The following is a 19,592-nucleotide window of genomic DNA, read 5'->3' on the forward strand; positions in this document are numbered from 1 at the left end:
CAAGATCTGGAGATCATGCTGGAAAGGTATTAGAGCTAATTCAAGCTGCTGTGAGGTGACGTGTCTTTGCTGAGGTCAACTGAATGGCAGCTTTTAACTCCGGGTCTGAACTTGACCTTTCTGCCCCAGGTTGGCAGCTACTTGGGTCGTTTTTCCATTTGCAATGTTGACAGTAGCAATAGCACACAGTGTTATCCGCATGCTGTCCATGAGCACCTGATTTCCATTCTTCTCCGCTTCTCTTTCGCAGATTGACACATAGATTGAATTCAGAAGTGCAGGAAAAGAGCTGTGCCTGCAAAAGGAGCCTGCACTCCAGAGGGTTGGCTCTAAACTATTGTGAGACCTCCGGCTACAACACAGGACATGGGAGCTTTTCTGAACCCTCGTGTCTTGTGTTGCAGCCAGAGGGGCACATCTTTTCAACTGAGTCTGAGACAAGTGGAAGAAACCAACATGAAAGAGGTGTAAAGAGAGAGTGAGAGACGGGTACGGGCGTGGGACTTCACTGAACGTCTGAGAGCAGACGACTCAGGAATGTGATCCTCGGCATTAGACTTTGAAGCTTTCTCCTAGATCCAGAGATGTCAGATTTCCACCTGTTCTTGAATGCAGATTGAAAGATCTGAATCAGGTAGTAAAAGTTACTGTGCTTACAATGCCACTGGCATTGGTCTTTTTATTTCTTTCTGCAAATTTGACTAGAATCACTGAATTAAACACTAAATGGTCCTCATGATCTGCCCTTTTGAAATTCAGCAGTTTTGTTTCTGTAATTCAGCAGTTGTAGGTGTGAGCTTTCAGTAGACATAGAATTAAGTAATCTCACATGTTTTGAGCAGAGAACATGCCTATGATTAGTATTCAATTTTTTTGCTTTTCACTGGGACAAATTTTTCACTTCTTGAGCAGCTGATTTCAGGGTGAGCCTCAGATTGAGTAGGAGCTGCAATATGATTTCTCTGTTTTGGCTTAACTTTGCCACTTGTTTAAAATATTGCACGCCAGTATGACCCATCTAATAAAGTATTAAAGTATACTTAACTGAATCTTCCTTTTTAATACTTAATTAGACTGAATGTACTGGGATAAAATGTTTTAAATATCGTAGAATCATAGAATAGTTTGGGTAGGAAGGGACCTTTAAAGGTCATCTAGTCCAGCTTCCCCTGCAACAGGCAGGGACATCTTAGAATCATAGAATGGTTTGGGTTGGAAGGGACCTTAAAGATGATCTAGTTCCAACCCCCCTGCCATGGTCAGGGACACCTCCCACTAGATCAGGTTGCTCAGAGCCCCATCCAGCCTGGCCTTAAAAACTTCCAGGGATGGGGCTTCCACAACTTCTCTGGGCAACCTGTTCCTGTGCCTCACCACCTTCATGGTGAAGAACTTCTTCCTAACGTCCCATCTGAATCTACCCATCTGTAGTTTTAATCCATTCCCTCTAGTCCTACCATTACCCGACATCCTAAAAAGCCCCTCACCAGCTTTCTTGTAGGCCCCCTTAAGATACCGGTAGGCCACTATAAGGTCTCCTCGGAGCCTTCTTTTCTCCAGACTGAACAACCCCAACTCTCTCAGTCTGTCCTCATAGGAGAGGTACTCCAGCCCTCTGATCATCTTTGTGGCCCTTCTCTGGACATGTTCCAGCACATCCATGTCTCTCTTGTAGTAGGGGCTCCAGAGTTGGATGCAGTACTCCAGGTGGGGTCTCACGAGAGTGGAACAGAGGGGGAGAATCACTGTCAACGCGGAAGGCTCGGACAATAACACAACGACCAATATGATCAGGTTAATGCCAGTTTATTGCACAGATAGCTCAGTTATTATAGACGTTCTGCTGACAATTTGCTGATTGGTTGCACAAGCTGTGCATGCGGTAAGCAACATATTATAATTGGCTTAAAGCATCTGTCCACGCGGACAATCACCCCTCCTATATCCTGGGTGAAGTTCTACATTTCGCACACTGAATTCAGCACACTTTCTCATATCTTGTTGGTCTCAGCATTTCTAACATTGCTACAATGTTTTCACATAGCCTTCAAACTAACAAAGCCTACATAGTTGTTAGCAATTCTTCGGTGCTTGGCCTACATAGTTGTTAGCAATTCTTCGGTGCTTGGAGTGTTCACAGGATGACCCCTTTGTACTAAAAATCCTCCAACAAATCACCTCCCTCGACCTGCTGGCCATGCTTCTCCTGATGCAGCCCAGGATACGGTTAGCCTTCTGGGCTGCGAGCGCACGTTGCCGGCTCATGTCCAGCTTTTCATCAACCAGTACCCCCAAATCCTTCCCTTCAGGACTGCTCTCAATCCCTTCATCCTGTATTGACGCTGGGGATTGCCCCAACCCAGATGCAGGATCCTGCACTTGGCCTTGTTGAACCTCACAAGGTTCACATGGGCCCACTTCTTGAGCTACTTCCAGGTCCCTCTGGATGGCATCCCTTCCCCTCAGGCATGTCAACTGCACATCTCAGCTTGTTGTCATTCACAAACTTTCTGAGGGTGCACTTTATCTCATTGTCTATGTCATTGATGAAGATATCATATCTGCATTAAGAAAATGTGTATGCCACTGAAACACCCAGAGGAGGACTTTGGATTTGTATTTTGAGTTGTTAAAATAACATGGGTGATTAAAAATGCTTTTGTTCCAATCCTTCCATTTTAACATCTTGTAGGAAGCTACAAAGACACGTGTCCTCATGTGGCAATAAACACAGTTAAATTTTGGGGTAAGATCTGAATAATTTAGAGAATGTTTCCAGACTGTCTATGATCATTCAGTCTTTGCCCCATTCTTTATTCATTGATTTCAGTGTCAATACACACAAAACAAAGCTCTGATCAGGGGATTAGGAATAGCAGGAGCTGATCCTTGGATCGTCACAAGGCAGATTTTTTTGAAGATTCCTTTACCTGATGAATATTGTGGTTAATATTATGGAATATTGCAGGAAAAATAAAAAGGCGGTTATAAGAAAAGTAAATAAATGTTCTCACCTTCATTTCTCTGATCAGGCTCAGTGTTCCCTGCACAGTTTGTGTAGCTATCATTTAAATGAGAGTGCTTTCATTCAGGAAGTGTCCTTCTGGGTCAGTACTCCTGGCTTAGTTTTTAATGCCATTTAGAGTATTCAGTTTGTCCTCCTGATCTTTAGTGGAAGTCAGCAGAAAGAATTAGCAAAATAACCCACGGGAGACAAATGCTCCAGTGCCATTCACTGCCCCATTAACTCCCATTGGGTTGAAAAGCCCAGTTGTTGCATCTCTGTGTGCGTGTCTTCGCCTCCAGCATCTCTTTCAATCCCAGGAGCGTAAAACATGATCATTTGAAAATTCTTGCTAGAGAAGCTCCGTCTCTCAGTATTCTCAAACACCAGTCATGTTCAGACATTTTCTGAGGGAAAAGGGAGTGAGAAGAACTTTACAGTCTCTCCCTCAGAGGAGACAATACTTCATGAGAAAACCGGGAAGCGTGTACTTAGACAGAAGAGCAGAGATCTGGGTATAAATCTCTGCAGTTGCACCAGTTTACTCCAGCCTAAGCATTTTACCTGGTGATTTTCCCCTTTCTAAAGTATCCCACATGGGCTAGCAAAAATTCCAAGAGCTTTCTAAAATACTCAGAAGTGAAGGATGTACTTCGTGGTTTTTTTCCAGTGATCTTCATTCAAATCCCTTACTTCTATTGCGTACATTAAGTTTTGCACTAGAAATACAAAGCAAATGGTACAACAGAAAAATATGTCTATGCTGCGGAAGAGGGGTATATTTTTTCTCTGGGATCTACCAGCTAGATGTACCAGTTGAGAAGATTTTTGCAAGTAGTTAACATCAGACTGTAGCCAAACCCCTAGTTTAAAGAAAAAAAAAACCAGCACTTAAGTATAGTTTAATTCTTTTTTTCCAGGAAGTATTGTTATTATAAACTGTAATCGGTGGTTTTAACTCAGTAATATTTCATTTCCCTTAAAGGAGAAAAAGGTTCCTAGCTGAGCATCTTTGTAAGAGCTGTCAGTGTCCGCATTCATAGAAGAAGAGCTGTAATCGAGAATGGGTAATTTCTTGGCAGTTTAGATGCACGCCCCGCCAATCAAGAAAGCCAAGGCCTCCTAATGATATTAAAATAACAGAAAATGGATTTTTTTCAAACATTCAGGTGTTTTTCAGAGCACCTATTTGCTCAAGTGAGAATTTTATTTGTTGGCGATGGCTGAATACTTAATTATGGTAGCTGTGCTAAATATCACTGCTGGCGCTTGAGATATATTTAGATTCTGCTCCCTCTGTCTCAGAAAACATAGCAATTAAAATGCAGCACTGTAACATAACGTAACTGATAATAGGTATAGGGCTGAGGAAGGTTTGAGATGTTGCCAAATCTGCTATGGAAACCATAGATGAAGCATGAAAATAGTGGGAGCTTTTTCTTCCTGTGCTAGTCAGAGCCCTTACTCCGCTCTGTCAGTGCAACATGCAGCGATAGAGGGATTTTCATGTGAATCTGAAGGGGTTAGGTGCCTTTGACAGTAATAATCATTACAGTATTAGTCTTACTGCCTGTAATTTATCTTCTTCACAAGATTTGCTTCAAATAATGAACGAAAGCTTAGTCCTGAGCAGACCTAAAGTATTTCTTTAAAAGGCTCTTTTCTCTTTCCCCTCCTTTCATATGAGGCACGCGCATCCTTTGGGTCCTGAATTGGAGCACGTGATTCCCACCTGGTCTGCCTTCTTGCACAGATCAGCACAAGTCGACACAATCATTCAGGCTCTCCCAGTAGGGGCTCTGGTTTCATCTTGTGTTCCCAGGTGGTGACAGAGAAGGAGACTGGGTGTGGGACACAAAATCTAAAAGTTTATCTATCTCAAGCATGCCTGAACCGTTTGTGATTTCATCTGTTCTCTGCTTCCTGTTCTCCTCCTCCCCTTTCTCTGAACACCCTCAGCCCCCTCTGTTTTCACGAGCCCTCGAGTTGTTGAGCCCTATTAAGTTCAGACCCTCAGACAGTCCCAGCAGAAAGCATGTAGCAGAATGCAAGCTCTAATACATAATCCCTGGCTGTATTTTTAACACTGTCATGCCATGTGCAGGAAATTGGGCACAGTACATCTTGAAGGACAAAGCAGGAAGGCATTGTCTGCTTGGCACATACCGTTTGATTTTGCTGGAGGAAACCTGCTTTGCAACATGTATGGAAAAACCCTGCACTCTTACGGGCTCTGAACTTACCAGGAGTTGCATTAACCATGAAAAACAGATGTAACAAAGAAGTGTCCTTATCCTCATTTAAGCTCTGTTTATGCTTTGAAAGTCTCACGCAATTCACTGAAAGAGTTTCTTCATCCCTCTTCAAATTGTGAAGTTCTTGTCAGAGCCCCATACTGATGGGATGAGGAACTGTCGCCTGTAACTGGCCATAAAACAGTGGCACTGTGTAAGTTGCTTTAGCCAACGAGTTGCTTGGAAAGCAAAGGGGCTGTTCATATTTGCAGGCTGATTCAGTCTGTGATCACTATGTAAAGCGTGCTAACAAAAGTGGCAATTCACTCAAGCCACAAAAAAAAATTTCTTATCTGTCATTTACAGCGCCATTCTTTCAAGCTCTTTTCTTTCAGTATGTTTTTTAAATTGAATTATTATATGTATGGTGTACGTGTCTTTGTTTCACCGAGAATTTAATTGACAAAAACCTCATTTTCGACTGAAAAAGGCAGCGTTGCTGGAAGCATAATAATCCATGCACCATTAGCCTTGGTTATAGTCAAAAAGGAACAGTAAAAATGTCACCTTCTAGCTGAGGTCAGCTTCCTGAGTGGATCACAGGTGGTGTTTGTTCACTTTACTGACTAAAATAAATCTTATTTCTCTTGGCTGTGAGAACAATGCAGTTAATGGAGATTGAGGTGGGCTTCAGGCTGTGTCTCATATATTCAGCAGAGATTAATTTAGTACTTTAATGAAGAATTTTTATCAGTAGTCATGATGCAGGGGAAGCATCCATTAAGAGCCTTGAGTGAACTTGCAGTAGTCAAGAAAGAGAGCATCCTTGTAAAGTAAGGTGAGCCCAAGAGGCATGGCAAGCACAGGGGCCCCCATAGTGCTCCTTGAATGGGACCAGGCTGGGCAAGACAGGCCATTTGGGGGACATCCCTCCACCCCACAGGCAAAGGAAGGGAGGGAGGCAAGATCTAGCAGGGCAATCCCGTATCTCTGACGCAGGGTCGACTCAAAATCACAGTGGGAGTAACAGGGTGAGTCAGATCAGTGCCTGTGGAGGAGATTTCTTCCCTCTTCACACTGGCCTGCAAAGCTAGCTATCTGTGGGAAGACATTTTTCAAAGCGGTCTACCTTTTTTAAAGGCAGAGTGGCTGCTGTGGCAATACAAGCCCTGTCCTGAATGCTGCCGCGTCCTGCATCTGCCTGACACGCTGACACCGTGGCAGCATGGTTGGGCTCCAGGCACACAGTACCAAACTGTAACGGAGTCACTGGGTGCCCTCACCTCAATGGCAGGCTCCTGCCTGGTCCCACTGCACTGCTGATGCTTTTCTCCCCTGTTTCTGCTCTCCAAAGATGAGGCAGAGCCGCAGCAGCAGCAGGGAGATGGCGGGATTTCCTACACAATGCCCATGGTACATCGTTTCCTTGCCTTCACGGTGCCAGATAACAGCTCCCAGACACATGGGGCCAGAGGGGGTCTGTAGGTCATGCGGTGCAGCTGGAGCAGGAGGGACGCATGCTGGAGTCAGGGCATCCACAGCATGGGAATGGGCAAAGGCCCTCAGCACTGGGCATACTGCTCTAAGGAGGCTGGGAGGGAGGGAGGAAGAGTCAAGGACTGAGGGAGGGAGAGAGGAAGAGGAGGGGACCCAGACCCACAGCCTCCAGGACTTTACTGCCTCCTCCTCCAAGAGGTTTTGCAGTTTGTACTTGTACCAAGCTTCTATTTCAGTATGAACTTTATGGTTGGTTGGAATGCCATTGGCCCTCAACGTTTGACACAGAAATGCAAAACCACGATCTCTGCTTTAATTAGAGAAGGAGGCTGGAACTGTGTTGCATTCTGAAGCCATGACAATCAAAAAAGGTTTGGAAAAGAGAATGGTGCAGAAAAAGAGAGAAAAACAGTGCATGTGTGTGTGTGTGCAGACGTACTCTCTGGATCATGGACTGCGGAGGGAAGAGGTACAAACATTTGGGAGCTGATGCTATAGATGCCTCTTACCCTCGTGTTCATCCAGAGCAACTCCATCAACTTCTGCTGAGCCACCTGGCTTCCCGTTAGAGTAACGGGTCATGAAACTTCGCTTCCAGTCTTTGCTGCACAAGTCATTTCAATTTTTCTGAGTTGCAAACCTGCAAGCTGAACTTGAATGTCATTCACAAAAGCTGTCCCCTTTACCTCTCCCTCCTGCATGGGCGTATCGCACCAGGTTAGTCAGGCAGCGCTACAGTTCAATGGTCTCCATTTGAACTTGATCATAAACACCAGAAAAGGCAAACACATTTCCTTCCACTCTGCTAATGGGGAAAAGCAAGGAGTAGAAAAGGCACTGATAGAATGTAGGTGGAATGCATCCTGTGTTGGTGGAAAGACATAACTATAGGTGAAATGCATCCGCCAGGTGATGAACAAACAATACCCATAATAGATGGAAAATACTTTCAACACTGTGGCAGGGCACAGCAGGGCAGGGCAGGGGAGGGCAGGCTTCCCTGTTCCCATACATGGCACACAGTTACAACTATGGCTGTCACGGGCACCCCGAAGAAACATCAAATCCAGCTGGCAGAAGGTTGCAAACTTTCCATGGCGTCAAACTCCCCAGAATGATTCCATTGTATATAGTGGGGCGGCGCCAGGCAGGGAGCCGCAGGGTTCCCGTGGCAGGCCTCCAGCTGCACGCCTGCCGGAATTGAGCCGAGTATCAGCCAGGCACTGGCTCACTGCAGCGTGCCACCCCACAAGGTAGCAGATTTCAAGGCCCAGTCAGTGGTAGCAATGTCCTCCCTACTCTCTCCCTGCCAGCAGAAGCCCCTGTGTGCCGGGACTGTAGCTTAGTCACTGCGCAGCCTGCATCCCTGTTCCTCTGCTGGTGCGAGCGGCAGGAGAAGGGGGAGAGGAGGAGAAATTAGTTACCACCACCAGCAGGCTGCCACCAGCCAAAACGCTGCTCCCGAAGCGTTGCCCTTCTGTGCGGGTGCCTCCGCACTCTGTGAGGAGTGGGAGTCACGCAGACGCTGGGGATACTGGGTTGAATGGAAGCAGCTACCTTTGAAGGGTTCATGGGCGTCTCTGCCTGGCTGTCTCCAAAGCCTTTTTCGCTTGTGGATTACCCCCCCACTCCCAGAAAGTGTATGGGATCATGTGAGAGAAATTAATACTATGTGGCCGTTGTTAATCTGATCTCTCCCTTTTGCTTGATTTTGTCAATTTTGTAAAAAGAAAACCAAAATCCTCTTTCTTCCTCAGCCTTGTAGGGGCTCTGTCCATAGCAGGAGGCCGGTGCTGAGGAAGCACTGGAGCATGCTGGGTGTTTTGCTCTTTTTTCGGCAGTGGACTCCAATATAGCCAAGTTAATTGGCCAAAACATTTTAACACCCAGTCATGTGTACACTGCCGCACAGGCTAGGTAATATAGTAAGGGCTGAATATAGTAAGGGCTAAGAAAGGGCTTGCAAAGTATTTAAAGGGAGAGTTGGTAATTCTTGCTATGTGCTGCCTCCTTCTCTGCAGCAGATACATCCACACATATTCTAAGAAGAGCTGAATCACCACATTATAAATAGACTCACTACGTATTTTTTTTCCCTGAAAATAATTTCAAACTGAACATGTCTACTCTATTCACTTTGAATTATTGCTCCTAAGAAAAGAGAAGGCGGCGACATTTTCTAACTCTTTCTACTTTCCCTATTAGTAGTCTGACTGTTAAAAGCCTTGACTGTTAGCCTTTGGGATGCAAACCTGCTCCCATTTAAGTCAATGTGAGTTTTATCATTGACTTAATTGGAAGTGAGATTGAGCCACTGGGCATGTGAGTGCCTTTGTGTAGAGCTTGAAAAAAAATAATAAAGGAGACTGAGGCAAAATGTAGTGCCAGTTTTTTTCATCACAGCAATAACCCAGCTTTGCTCAGCCTGCCCATGGTAATGCTAAAAGGAAAGCCTAGGCTGAAAGGAAGCGCTCATAATATTATAGCTTAATTAGTTTATGGGAGAAAAACGCTGAAGGGGAGCGGAGCTCCCGTTGTTAAATATTTTACCATTGCAACACTGACCAATGTTGTCTGCTCGACACGAAGTTAGCCAGAGTCTTTGCCCTGTTCCACTGCAGCCTGCCCAGGTTTCCGGGCTCCCTCCTCAAGCCACGGTTTTGGTTTAATGACAGTCATGCTGGGTACCTCTGAAAGCACAGAAAACATTTCTTTTCTGTGTATCTAATTTGCCTATTATTAACATTATCCCCAATCTTTTAAGTAGCTGATTATTAAGCAAAGAAATAGCAATGAAGCAAGGAAAGAATGTGATAGGGAGATTTACTGTGTGGGAAGCAGAGATAAAATTAGATTTCTTTAAGCTATGTAGTACAGTTATTAGGAAGTTAGGCTAATTTTTCAAGGAGCTGTCACTTAAATAACCTCATCTTATTATTCATGCTGAGGTATTTACTACAGAAATTCTTTCCCCCTGGTCATCATTTTTTTCCAGTAGCAGAAGTTGGCAACTCAACAATTGTTTGCATGCCCGAATAATGCAATGGCATGTTATGGTAATGCAAATAGTAGATTATTAAAGGACACGATTTAAAAACACTCTGCTGCTTCTAGTGGAATTTGCTTGTTTGGCCTCTTTTAGTATTTTCACCAGTTCTCTCCAAATTTTCTTTCCACAGTCTCTCAGTAGAGCCAGCAGTAAATTTTTCCCATCTTGATTTGTACTTAGTGCTGTTTCTCATTATCTGCTGCCTTTTCTAAAGGTGTTGAGCAGTCCCAGCATCAAACCCATTGACTGCTTATAGCACCCAGTATCTCCACCACCACAGAGATCCAGAGAGTATTTTCTCTTGATTGCTTTCTTTTTCCCCAGCTCTATTCTGTTGCTCCCACCTCCGTGTTGCTCCCAGTCCTGGCGTACGTATAAGTTAATCAGACTGTCTTTTAGGCTGAACTATGGACTCTTAGGAGCTCCTAACATGGGGTACATTTTCCAAGCCGTGAACTGGGACGTAGTCTCAAACCGTTTGTGGATTTGGCAATCCCACAGCCAAATCCCCAGGCACTGCTTGGCAGGAATTTCCACTTATGCTTCTTCCAACAGTGCATCTCCAGCTCTACTCCTCTGTTTTATTTTGCTTACAGGACTGCTTCGGTATGTACTTCTCAGCTCCAGTTTGCTGGCACACCACCTTGAGCGCTCCTCCTGGCCTTCCCAGTGAGGCAGGAGAGGTCTGCATAAAACTGTGTGGCTCTTTACTGCAGATTCAACCTCTCAAACATCAAGGGGACTCTAAGCCTTCTATAAATGAGGAACCTGGTGGACAACAGCAGGTTATTGTTCTTATACCAGAAAGCATAATAAAGGGATCAAGGAGGGAAAAAAAAAGCATATACTTCTATCACGCTTTCATTATTTACAGCCTTAACATAATCTCTTGCAGCTGGTGGTTTGCCAGTAAAAGGGGACCTTCGTTTTTTAGAGGGGACACTTTTTAATCATAGCTCAATATGCTGTGTAGTTGGCGGACTGTGGCCTCACATGCCAAATGCCCAAGGTTTGGAAAAACAGCACGCCATACAGAGCCGTGTTTGTTAGCTGTGCTAGGATTCTCACGGCACGTGTGATTTAATTTGAGCACAGGAAAGCAAAAAGTATTGAAATTTCGATAATCTAAAGTCCCTCAAAAATGGCTAAGATGTGGGAGCGTCCTTAAGGTTGCAAATCTGGATGTCTCCAGGTTAGGCAGTGAAGAGACATTCTTGCTTCCACAGGGTATCACCTGCTGGTCTCCTGTGTCAGAGTGCGTGTGGCTGTTCCTGTAGAAGTTGTTTTAGGAGGTTAGGCCTACCACAGATTTCATTTTTTTTCAAGAAAAATACGCTTGCTTGTTTAAAATGAGGAGGATATGAATGTCAAGATGAGCAAAATGTGTCCTAAACACATGGACTCTGTTCTAGTCAGGGAAGGGGAACTTAGAGAAGATCCCTAATCAACTTCTGAGGCTGTTACCTCCAGAACAGCAATTTATGGGAAAAATCAGCCTTTAAAGCAACTGTTTTGATTCATGAAAATAGGTATAAAGAATGCTGAGGAGGCTCTGGCAAGACAGAAAGGGATGAATGTGACTGGTAGAGGCAGGAGTGGGATGTGGTGCATTTTTGAAAATGCCAAGAATAGGACAAGACGAAAATAGGGTTATCAGGAGATGTATTTATCCTGAAACTTCAGAGACTGTGGAGTAATTAAGTAGCACCAAGGAACTTATTTTCAAGGCAGGTACAGAACTGGCAGCGAGCTAATGCAGAGAAAACAGTGTGCTAATGGTGTATGTACAGCTCTTCTCACCTCTGCTGCTAACCCCCTGCAGACACTCTCGGTCCACATGCTTCCTCCCTTCCTCCTTCCTCTTGTATCCCTCCTTCCCTCCTTTCTTTCTCTTTCTGTCTGCTTACCTTCCTCTCTTTCTTCAAATGAGGCAAATAAATGTGATTTTTATTAGCACTGATAGGTGAGGAAACAGAGGTTGAACCTGCCTGCTGAATTTGCATGCCAGATTCACAAGACCATCAGGCTCCTCTCATTCTCAGAAACATCTGTCCTTAAAAACACTTGTAACAGAAGTGACATTGTAAACAAACAAGTGTCCCCAGTGAGCGAATGAAGCTTTACATAATTAAGTTTCTTTCAGTAATATATGTCAGCATTCAGTCAATTGTCGTCTTAACCCGATTATGGCATTGCGCTTCTTGTAACAATAAACATTACATTCATTTTGTTCTTTTATAGGAAAAGAAACTGGGGGTAAGGAATTATAACTTGGGAGTGCGATGCAGGCAGGAAGAGCGTAACTGGGACATGGATTCAAGGCAAGATGTCTTAAAAACCTCTTTCAGCTTTGTTTTTGTCTGTCTTGGTGACCTTGTCCAGTTGCTTTACGTTTCTTTTGTTGCAGTACCAGTGACTGCAACGCAGCAGGACAAGCCCCCTTCTCCATCGTGTAAGAACAGGACACAGTTCCCTCCAGTCTCCAGCACTCTCACACACGCACCTGTACCAGACTCCAGGGTTCACCATCATCAACGCGCCAGCACATGCGGCGGAGCAGAGGGGCTGTGTTTGCACGTCGGGTCTCCAGTGGGGTGTGCACTGTGACTGCCCTGCTGCGGCTGACACCCACTGATGAATGTGAGCTCTCCTTGTTCCTACAGGGAAAGCAGGACCCTAAAATGATCCTTATTATCACACCGTCCCGGTGCCCTTGGCTCCCTGGGGCCTCCCAGCTTCAGGGGACAGGGATGGCTGTGGTTTTTCCCCAGTCAACCCCAAGCCCGAGAGCCTTGGTGGCCCGCCCTGAAAGTGCAACACATAGTTCGGGGCTTAGCAAAAACCCGTCCGTGTTTCGGACGACTGCTCGTTTCCAGTCTCCTCCTCCTCCTTTGTCTGGCTCTCATGGTCCCCTGGGTGCTGTGGGATTCTTTCCCCTGCTTCACATTTTTCTTTGTGTCCGTACACAACTCCTGAAGGCCAGACCTTCAAAACTTTGGGCTTAACTGTTCTGCCTTTGTCCGAAGCCTCTGTGAAATATGATCAGCACATATTTACCTAGCTGAGAGGCACATTGTGAGGCCTAATGAATGGCTCCACAGTACCTGGTACGATCTAAAAGCCTAGAAGAGCCCGATAAGGAGGTGAGCTTTACTTAATTAAGTTAACCTTCAGATTAATTGAGCTGCTTTCTAAAAAAAATGCAATGTGAGAACATCCAGCTCCTGCTGGGCTCTAGTCTGGTTTCTGGGGCTGCCGTCATTAGATACAGCCAAACGCCGTACCCATCGGAGGGTATGCACATTGCTGGGGGAACACGCTGATCGTCCCTGCTTATTTATGCTTTACAAAGTGCAAATTTCAGAAATAAATAGTTGATCTACTCTGCATGCAGCGAAAATTTGCCCAAGGCTGGGCTGGTGATTTTTTTTTTTCCTCTGTGTCTGCTTGCTTCTTTGGATCATGCCCACATGCTGCTATTTCAGTTCCTAACCTAGCAATTATCCAGCTACATGTATGTGCAGCAAGCGCACCGAACACAGCTGCCTCCCCGGTGAGTTCAAGGAAACTCAGGTGTCTCTTTCCCTCCTTTTATTGAATCGACCCTTTGCACATTATCCTGTAATTCTTTTTCTTTGGGATTGAACTGTAGCAATTTATAGCTATAAAGGTATATCCTTTTAAACCCCTCTTTCCTTTCTTGACAGATTGCAATTCTTTTTTTTCTTTTTTTTTTTTTTTTTAATGACTAATTAGCCAGGGGCTTTGTGGATAAGCTGTTGGCTTTACAGCCTCAGTTCAGGGCCCCTTCCCATTCAAGTGTAAAAGACAGAGAGGTCACAATAGCACTGCTCAGCATAAATCCTTCCCCCCCCTCCCGGAAATCTGTCACCCACCTCTTTATCTCTTGAAATAAAAAAAGGAAGGAAAGAAGCAATATGTGGGAGAATCTCTGCGGCATGTTGTCTGGCAGCCTGATGTGATAATGTTTCTTTTGCTGGGAAACAGCTGAAAAGAGAAAGGGGTTGCTGACTCGCTTCTCTTGCCCTCCGTGGTCAAGCAGAAGCAGCCACAGAGTGGGAAACGAGAGCGGGCACAGCCAATAAGCCAAGCCATGCAGAAGCAGTAATAAATCCCTTGTCGATGTACAGATGAAATTCAGTCAGCAGAAAGTTCTCAGAAGATGCTGGATACCAGCCTGGGTAGAAGACAAAGGACAAACAGTGTCACCTGGTGGAGCTGGGGCAGAGGGGAAAGGAGCCCTCAATGATGAGGGTGCGATGAGAGGCCCCCAAAGAGCCTCAGCACAAGCCCAAGAGTGCTCCTGAACAGAGGACTGCAACGAAAAGGGCTCCCACTGAGTCTCTGTTAACTGTGTCTGATGGGAAATTTTTCAGTACCGCATGGCAGTATCTCTTGGGGGGTTTCTTTTGTCTTCCTGGGGTGAAAAAGGTGAATGGAGCCAACACGCTTCTAGACAGTGGTACTTGGTGTCATCAGGAGTTGCTTCACTCATAGAGGGGTTTCAACTATTTAAACCTCTTGATTAACCAATAGTTTAAACATTAGTTGAACACAGTTAACAAAACCTGTTTTATTTCCAAGGAAGGATGAAGACTTATCTGGGAGTCAATTTGAGGTTTGTTAACGCTATCTGTGGCTTTGCTACAGCTATCTAGCAAATCTCAGAAAATATAACAGTCTTAAAAAAAGCAGATGTAAAATGGAAAAGTAAGTGCTTTACCTTCACAGGAAAGCCCTGTAGTATAATCTAGTGTAGGACTACTTTATGTAGGCATATCTTCATGAGTTTCTTCCAGTTCATATTAATTGTGCTTGTAAGATATATTCCAGGAGAAAGAAAACACGTAAGCAAGGAAATAAGCCATTTCTTATTTGTTGCCTTTGATCACTTCAGCTAGGAGGAACAGTCCTTAGAAAGAAGTCTTTTTCTCTTGCTCTCTGTGGCAGAGACTACCAGAGATATTTGGAGTGACACAGATGATGCCACACACCCTGGGGTTTGGCTCAGGTAAGTGAGATATCCAGACAGATCGTTTTTTCTTAATGGGGGAGAAAAAAATGCATTAAAAAATGTCATTTAATGCATTCCAGAGTGGCAGAAAGGTATTTTTTGTATAGTGGACCATTGATGTATTTCCTTGCAGACAATATACATCACTGTAAACCACCCCTGCCTGTTTTATTCTGTGTATCTATATATACAGCCATGTCCTATTTTAATTTAATTTCAAAAAGCTGAACTTCCCTAGAGAGATTTATTATGGGTGTGACGATTTCAGACTTTAAAAGGAAGCCACAGGTGATTTTAAAAGACGAGATAAACTTTCAAATACATCAAATGTCTCATTGTATGAAAGATTAAGATGAGCTTGATTTTATCCGGATTTCCTGCAAATGCCCCAAATTAGCTTTCACAATGTCTGAAGGGATGTGGAGGCCTGGGGTTTGATTTGCAAATCTGAAGGCTGGGGCTGGCTATCACTTGGTGTCTAAATGGGAAACTGGATTTTTTTTGTTTTGGATACAGCCTGGATTTCTCTAGAAATACGCTCTTTTTCCATCTACATATTTTTGTCCAGATGCAGTTTGGAGACTTTGGCTATTTGTCAGGAGTTTCTGAGTGCTAAACGAAGCTTACCTGGGGGACAACACTGTACCTTGTGGTGCTTTGCAGCTGGGGTGGGGGTCTGTGGCTTGTTTATTTGCTGCACGTGTGCCCAGACAGGGAGCTGCGAGCCCCGGCTTAATCTCTGCTCAGAAACTGTCTCTTGAAACCACAGTAGCTGGGACTGGACCCTGTTTCCCACTGCCTCTTCAAATGTATGGATGGCTGCGAATGCCTGCATGGGAAAGATCCACGCTCCCTGCACAAAGAGAAACTGTCCGTTCCCATTTCTAGCCAAGATTAAGTGACGGCGTCACACGCAACTACAAAAGGAAAGTACCCAGGAGGGAACACGTTGGCTATTGGTCCCGTCTCAGTTCTCTGCTGCTATATCAAAGCTACCTCTGAAAAAAAACCAGGCTACCAAGAACTTAAAGGGGCAGCTCCAGAGAAAACCTAATCCCCCACTTGCTAGTGCTTGTCATTTAGTGGAAAAGTTTGTGATGTCTGATGTTTTCCCTGGTGCCTCAGTTCTTTGAGTCACAGAGCTTGGTGAGAATTGTTTTCTCAAATGTTAATCTCTAGAAAAAAAGCCTGAAAACGTGACCAGCGTCATCCTCTCACAATGAGAAGTGAAAAGAAAAATGGTCTAACTTATTGTTTTAAGCAGTCTCTAGATTTTTAAGTTAATTTCAAGCTTTTCTGAGATCTTGCTTGTGATTTTTTAAAGCGTAGCTGTGACAACACTGTGTTACGATCATGCAGCAGAGTGTAATGATCCTCAGGGCTTCCTGCCGCCATCACTACCTCTGTCTCTTGCTAAGGCTGGCAAATCCTTTCTGCTTCTCCATCTCCTTCCTCCTGGGGTTACTCCAGCCCCCATCTCCCCTCTTCTTTGCCTCTCCTAGACTTTCTTCCCTCCTCACCACCTCCCTGTGCTCCTCCCAGCCACTGCGAGCGCCCTCCATTGGAGTGGCCCTTTCTCACCCCAGGCTCCCGGTGGCTTTCATGGGTGTAGAAGATAGCACAATAACCTGGTGCTTGCTGCCTCCTTCAAGTCAAACACAGACCTGGCAGAGGACAGTTTTGGTGCTGAGGTCACAGGGGTCCCCAGCACACCCCTAGCAGCTGGGGGTTGCCATCGCAGGGGGTGTGCAGCTGCAGCAAGAGCTGCCAGAGGGTCAAGACCCTCAAAATTGACCCTCTCAAGGCGATGGCACCTTATGTGACCTACCTTAGCAAGGAGGAAGATACAAGAACAACAGATGATGTATAAAAGGAACAGAAATAGCAGAAATGGGGAAGTAGAAAAAGACTGGATTTCAGACTTCATGTTTTTTAGTGTTTTACAATTTAGGCTTAATTTTTCATCCAGTTGAAGGTCAGTCTATGGGGCTGTGATTGCTGCCTGTGGAAGGGTAGGCAGGCGAGGTGGGTGTAGAAGGAAACTTCTGTTCGTGGTAGCCTGTGTCCCTGGGCTCCCCTGACACTCGGTAGCAAAAGCTAAACTCCTTTTCAGCGCAATTCAAAGCAGAAAATTAACTCCATGTTCTCCTTTTTCCATCCAAGGCCAGAGTTCCCCTTTCTGAATAATGCCCTCCCTGCTTTTCTTAGCACATTACTTTGTTGGATTAAATGGGGCTCAGCATGGGAGTTGACCTGGACAACCATTGGCAAACAAGTATAAAAGCTACACCTGTGAGGAACAATTGCAAGGAGGGCTGTTGTGCAGCTCCACAGGCTGCTTTGGCTCAGAGTCGAGGAGGATTGGCAGTAAAGAGTGATGGCTTTATTTGTACACCAGTTTCAGGTGTAAACAACAACTGCTTTATGCAAAACCTTCTGTCCAAAAAGCTCTTCTCTTGCTTATGGAGCCATTTAGCAATCACCAAACCCTGTTCAGGTGCAGATGCTGTTTTTTATTCTGAAGAGAGATATATATCTATTTCCTTTTGATAGCTTACTGTTGCTACCAGCATCTATCACCAATATCTGCTTGAAATAACTCTTCTGGCCCATTTCTCTCATGTGCTACATGTGTTCCCAATGCTACTGAATTTCCATGTAACCACGGGCAGTGTTGGCTTGTGGCACTGGAGTAACTGTGAGTCAAGCGTGAAAACGTGTCTGTACACAGGCAAGCAACAGTCATGCATGCCATCAGGTGCAGCTGTAAAGGAAAATTAGCTCTGTGTGTCACCGCCACAGGAGAGCCTCTGCTAGTACTCAGGTGTAACTCCCAGAGGTTGCTGAGACGAAGTGCTGATCATCTTCAGTTCCCAAGAATTCCTATGGGTGGTGAGTCCAGGAGGCTTCATTCCCCATGGAAGCTTTACCCCTTGTAGTACCCTGCCCCCCAGACCTCTTCTATGCAATTTTCTCAAATCACTCTGAGCCAAAAGCAGCAGCTCCAAAGGGGTACTCAGTGGATGTGCAAGCACTGCAGGACTTAGTGGTGCCCTTATGTAGTGCAGGAGTTTGCACTTGCTTTATGCATGCAAAAACTGCCACCTCGACAAAGGCCCATTAAGGTCTTCCTATCTCCAGCTGATGTTAAATCTACTATTTAAAGCACTTGTGACCCTCTCAAAAATACAGGTTACCTCCTGGGCAATTTCCATGAGTATCCAGGACTCAACAGAGATCATCAGTTCCCACCAGCAGCATGAAGCCCCTGAAGCGTTAGATGCGGAGTTGCTTGCAAATCGACCTCAGAGCAAAATGTAAGAAGCCCAGGAAGAAGATTCTCAAGCTCTGCAGAGGTACGTCCATGCTTATAGGCATTTCCAAGGGATGCCAAAGCCAAGCACAGGCTATGCAAATGACCATGGGAGAATAAGGGCAACTCAGCTGAGTGCTGGGAACCCTGCGTTCAGCTACCAGTTCAGAGAGTTGAGTTCAGCTTGCTTTGGAGAAAGATCTGAACCCACCTCCAGAGTGAGGCATCCCACCCACCAGCCTATTTGAGAATCTCCAAATCACATTTATTCACACTATTCTGCTCTGAGCACATGAGGAAAAGCTTGCCAGGGCGTTTCTATTGTTCCAGAGAGTGAGCTGATTATGCAATTGGCTTCTCTTTCTGGGTGTCTCAGAGAAGCCAGTGGAAAGGTTTAGCTCATTTAGCTCTGAACAGCAGGTTTTTGAGGACCCTTCCCCATGCTACCTCACTCTTCATTGAGTCAGAGGTCTAACCTGGAGCTTCACATTCCCGTATGTGGTCAGTGGAGCCCTGGCCAGACAGCATTGGCAGGAGCTCATTCAGTAAATCCCTGACGTGAGAAGTTATTGCCAGCCTCCTCCTCCTTCTGCTTTCTTCCCCTAGCCCCAGACCCAAAGCTATTTGCTGTTACCAGGCTGCTGTTGTCCCTGCAGCAAAACCAGCATGATGCATCTGAACATCTCCCAGGACAAGGTGGTTTCTTGTAAACCGCAGCGTTTAAACTATGGCGTAAGCATCAACGGGGGTGAGAATTGGGTGCCACATTGCCTTTTGTCGTTCTGCAAAGGTGAAGGTTACTGCTATGGACGGGGGGAACTAGCATCTTACATGACCACAGCCTTAAGCTAAGTGAATAGGAGGCAAAGCCCTACATGTCTCTGAGTTTTAAGAGTTAAACTGCTTTACAGGCTCCTAGGAAACAAATTTCATGATGCTCTTGGCAAGTGTTATAGGTAAGTTTTTAATCCTTGTTCTGTTAATGAGGCATCTAATGCACAGAGGGTGTGATCTTCCCCTCTGTTGTTTGACGTACCATCAACCGTGCAAAATGTTCCCAGACCAGAATGGCAATGTCTTGCCTGCACCTCTGAGGATGACACGCATGGCAGGACACCTGGTGTTGGCTAACTGAGGCCAGAGAGCTGCAAAGCCTCCAGGAATCACACAAAGTCTGGCTAATTCGTTTGGCATGGGGTACGTTCAGGAGTGATCTGCCTGGGGCTACCTGGGCAAGTCTGTCTGAAACCCGTGACCTGAACTCAGGTCTCTGGTCCCTGCTTCTGCGCTTGGACTGGGCTCTGCTTCCCTTGGCACAAACAAGGGAGCTCAACAGGCTGCGTCTTTAGATTTCCCTGAGAACCAGAAAAGTTAATGCTGGAAATGGTCTTTTTTGAAACATTTGTAATTGGCAGCTCCTGCCAAGTATTAGCAGGCCAGTGAAATCTCTCTACATAAAT

General features: G+C 45.3%; 1 long non-coding RNA gene across 5 annotated transcripts in view; it reads left to right on the forward strand.

The window, feature by feature from the left end:
• LOC134511766 (uncharacterized) overlaps positions 1 to 19,592 on the forward strand; it is a 107,402-nt gene that overhangs the window by 44,031 nt on the left and 43,779 nt on the right. For 3 of the 5 annotated variants that reach the window (XR_010069971.1, XR_010069973.1, XR_010069974.1), the window contains exons 1-2: positions 14,708 to 14,816; positions 18,012 to 18,175. The exons of 1 other annotated variant lie outside the window; for it this stretch is intronic. This is a non-coding gene — a long non-coding RNA (uncharacterized LOC134511766). Of the gene's footprint in view, positions 1 to 14,701; positions 14,817 to 18,011; positions 18,176 to 19,592 lie in introns of those variants that run through there. One more of the 5 variants, XR_010069972.1, reaches the window with a different exon arrangement.

Source organism: Chroicocephalus ridibundus, chromosome 2 (assembly GCF_963924245.1).
Source record: "Chroicocephalus ridibundus chromosome 2, bChrRid1.1, whole genome shotgun sequence".
Classification (NCBI taxonomy): domain Eukaryota; kingdom Metazoa; phylum Chordata; class Aves; order Charadriiformes; family Laridae; genus Chroicocephalus; species Chroicocephalus ridibundus.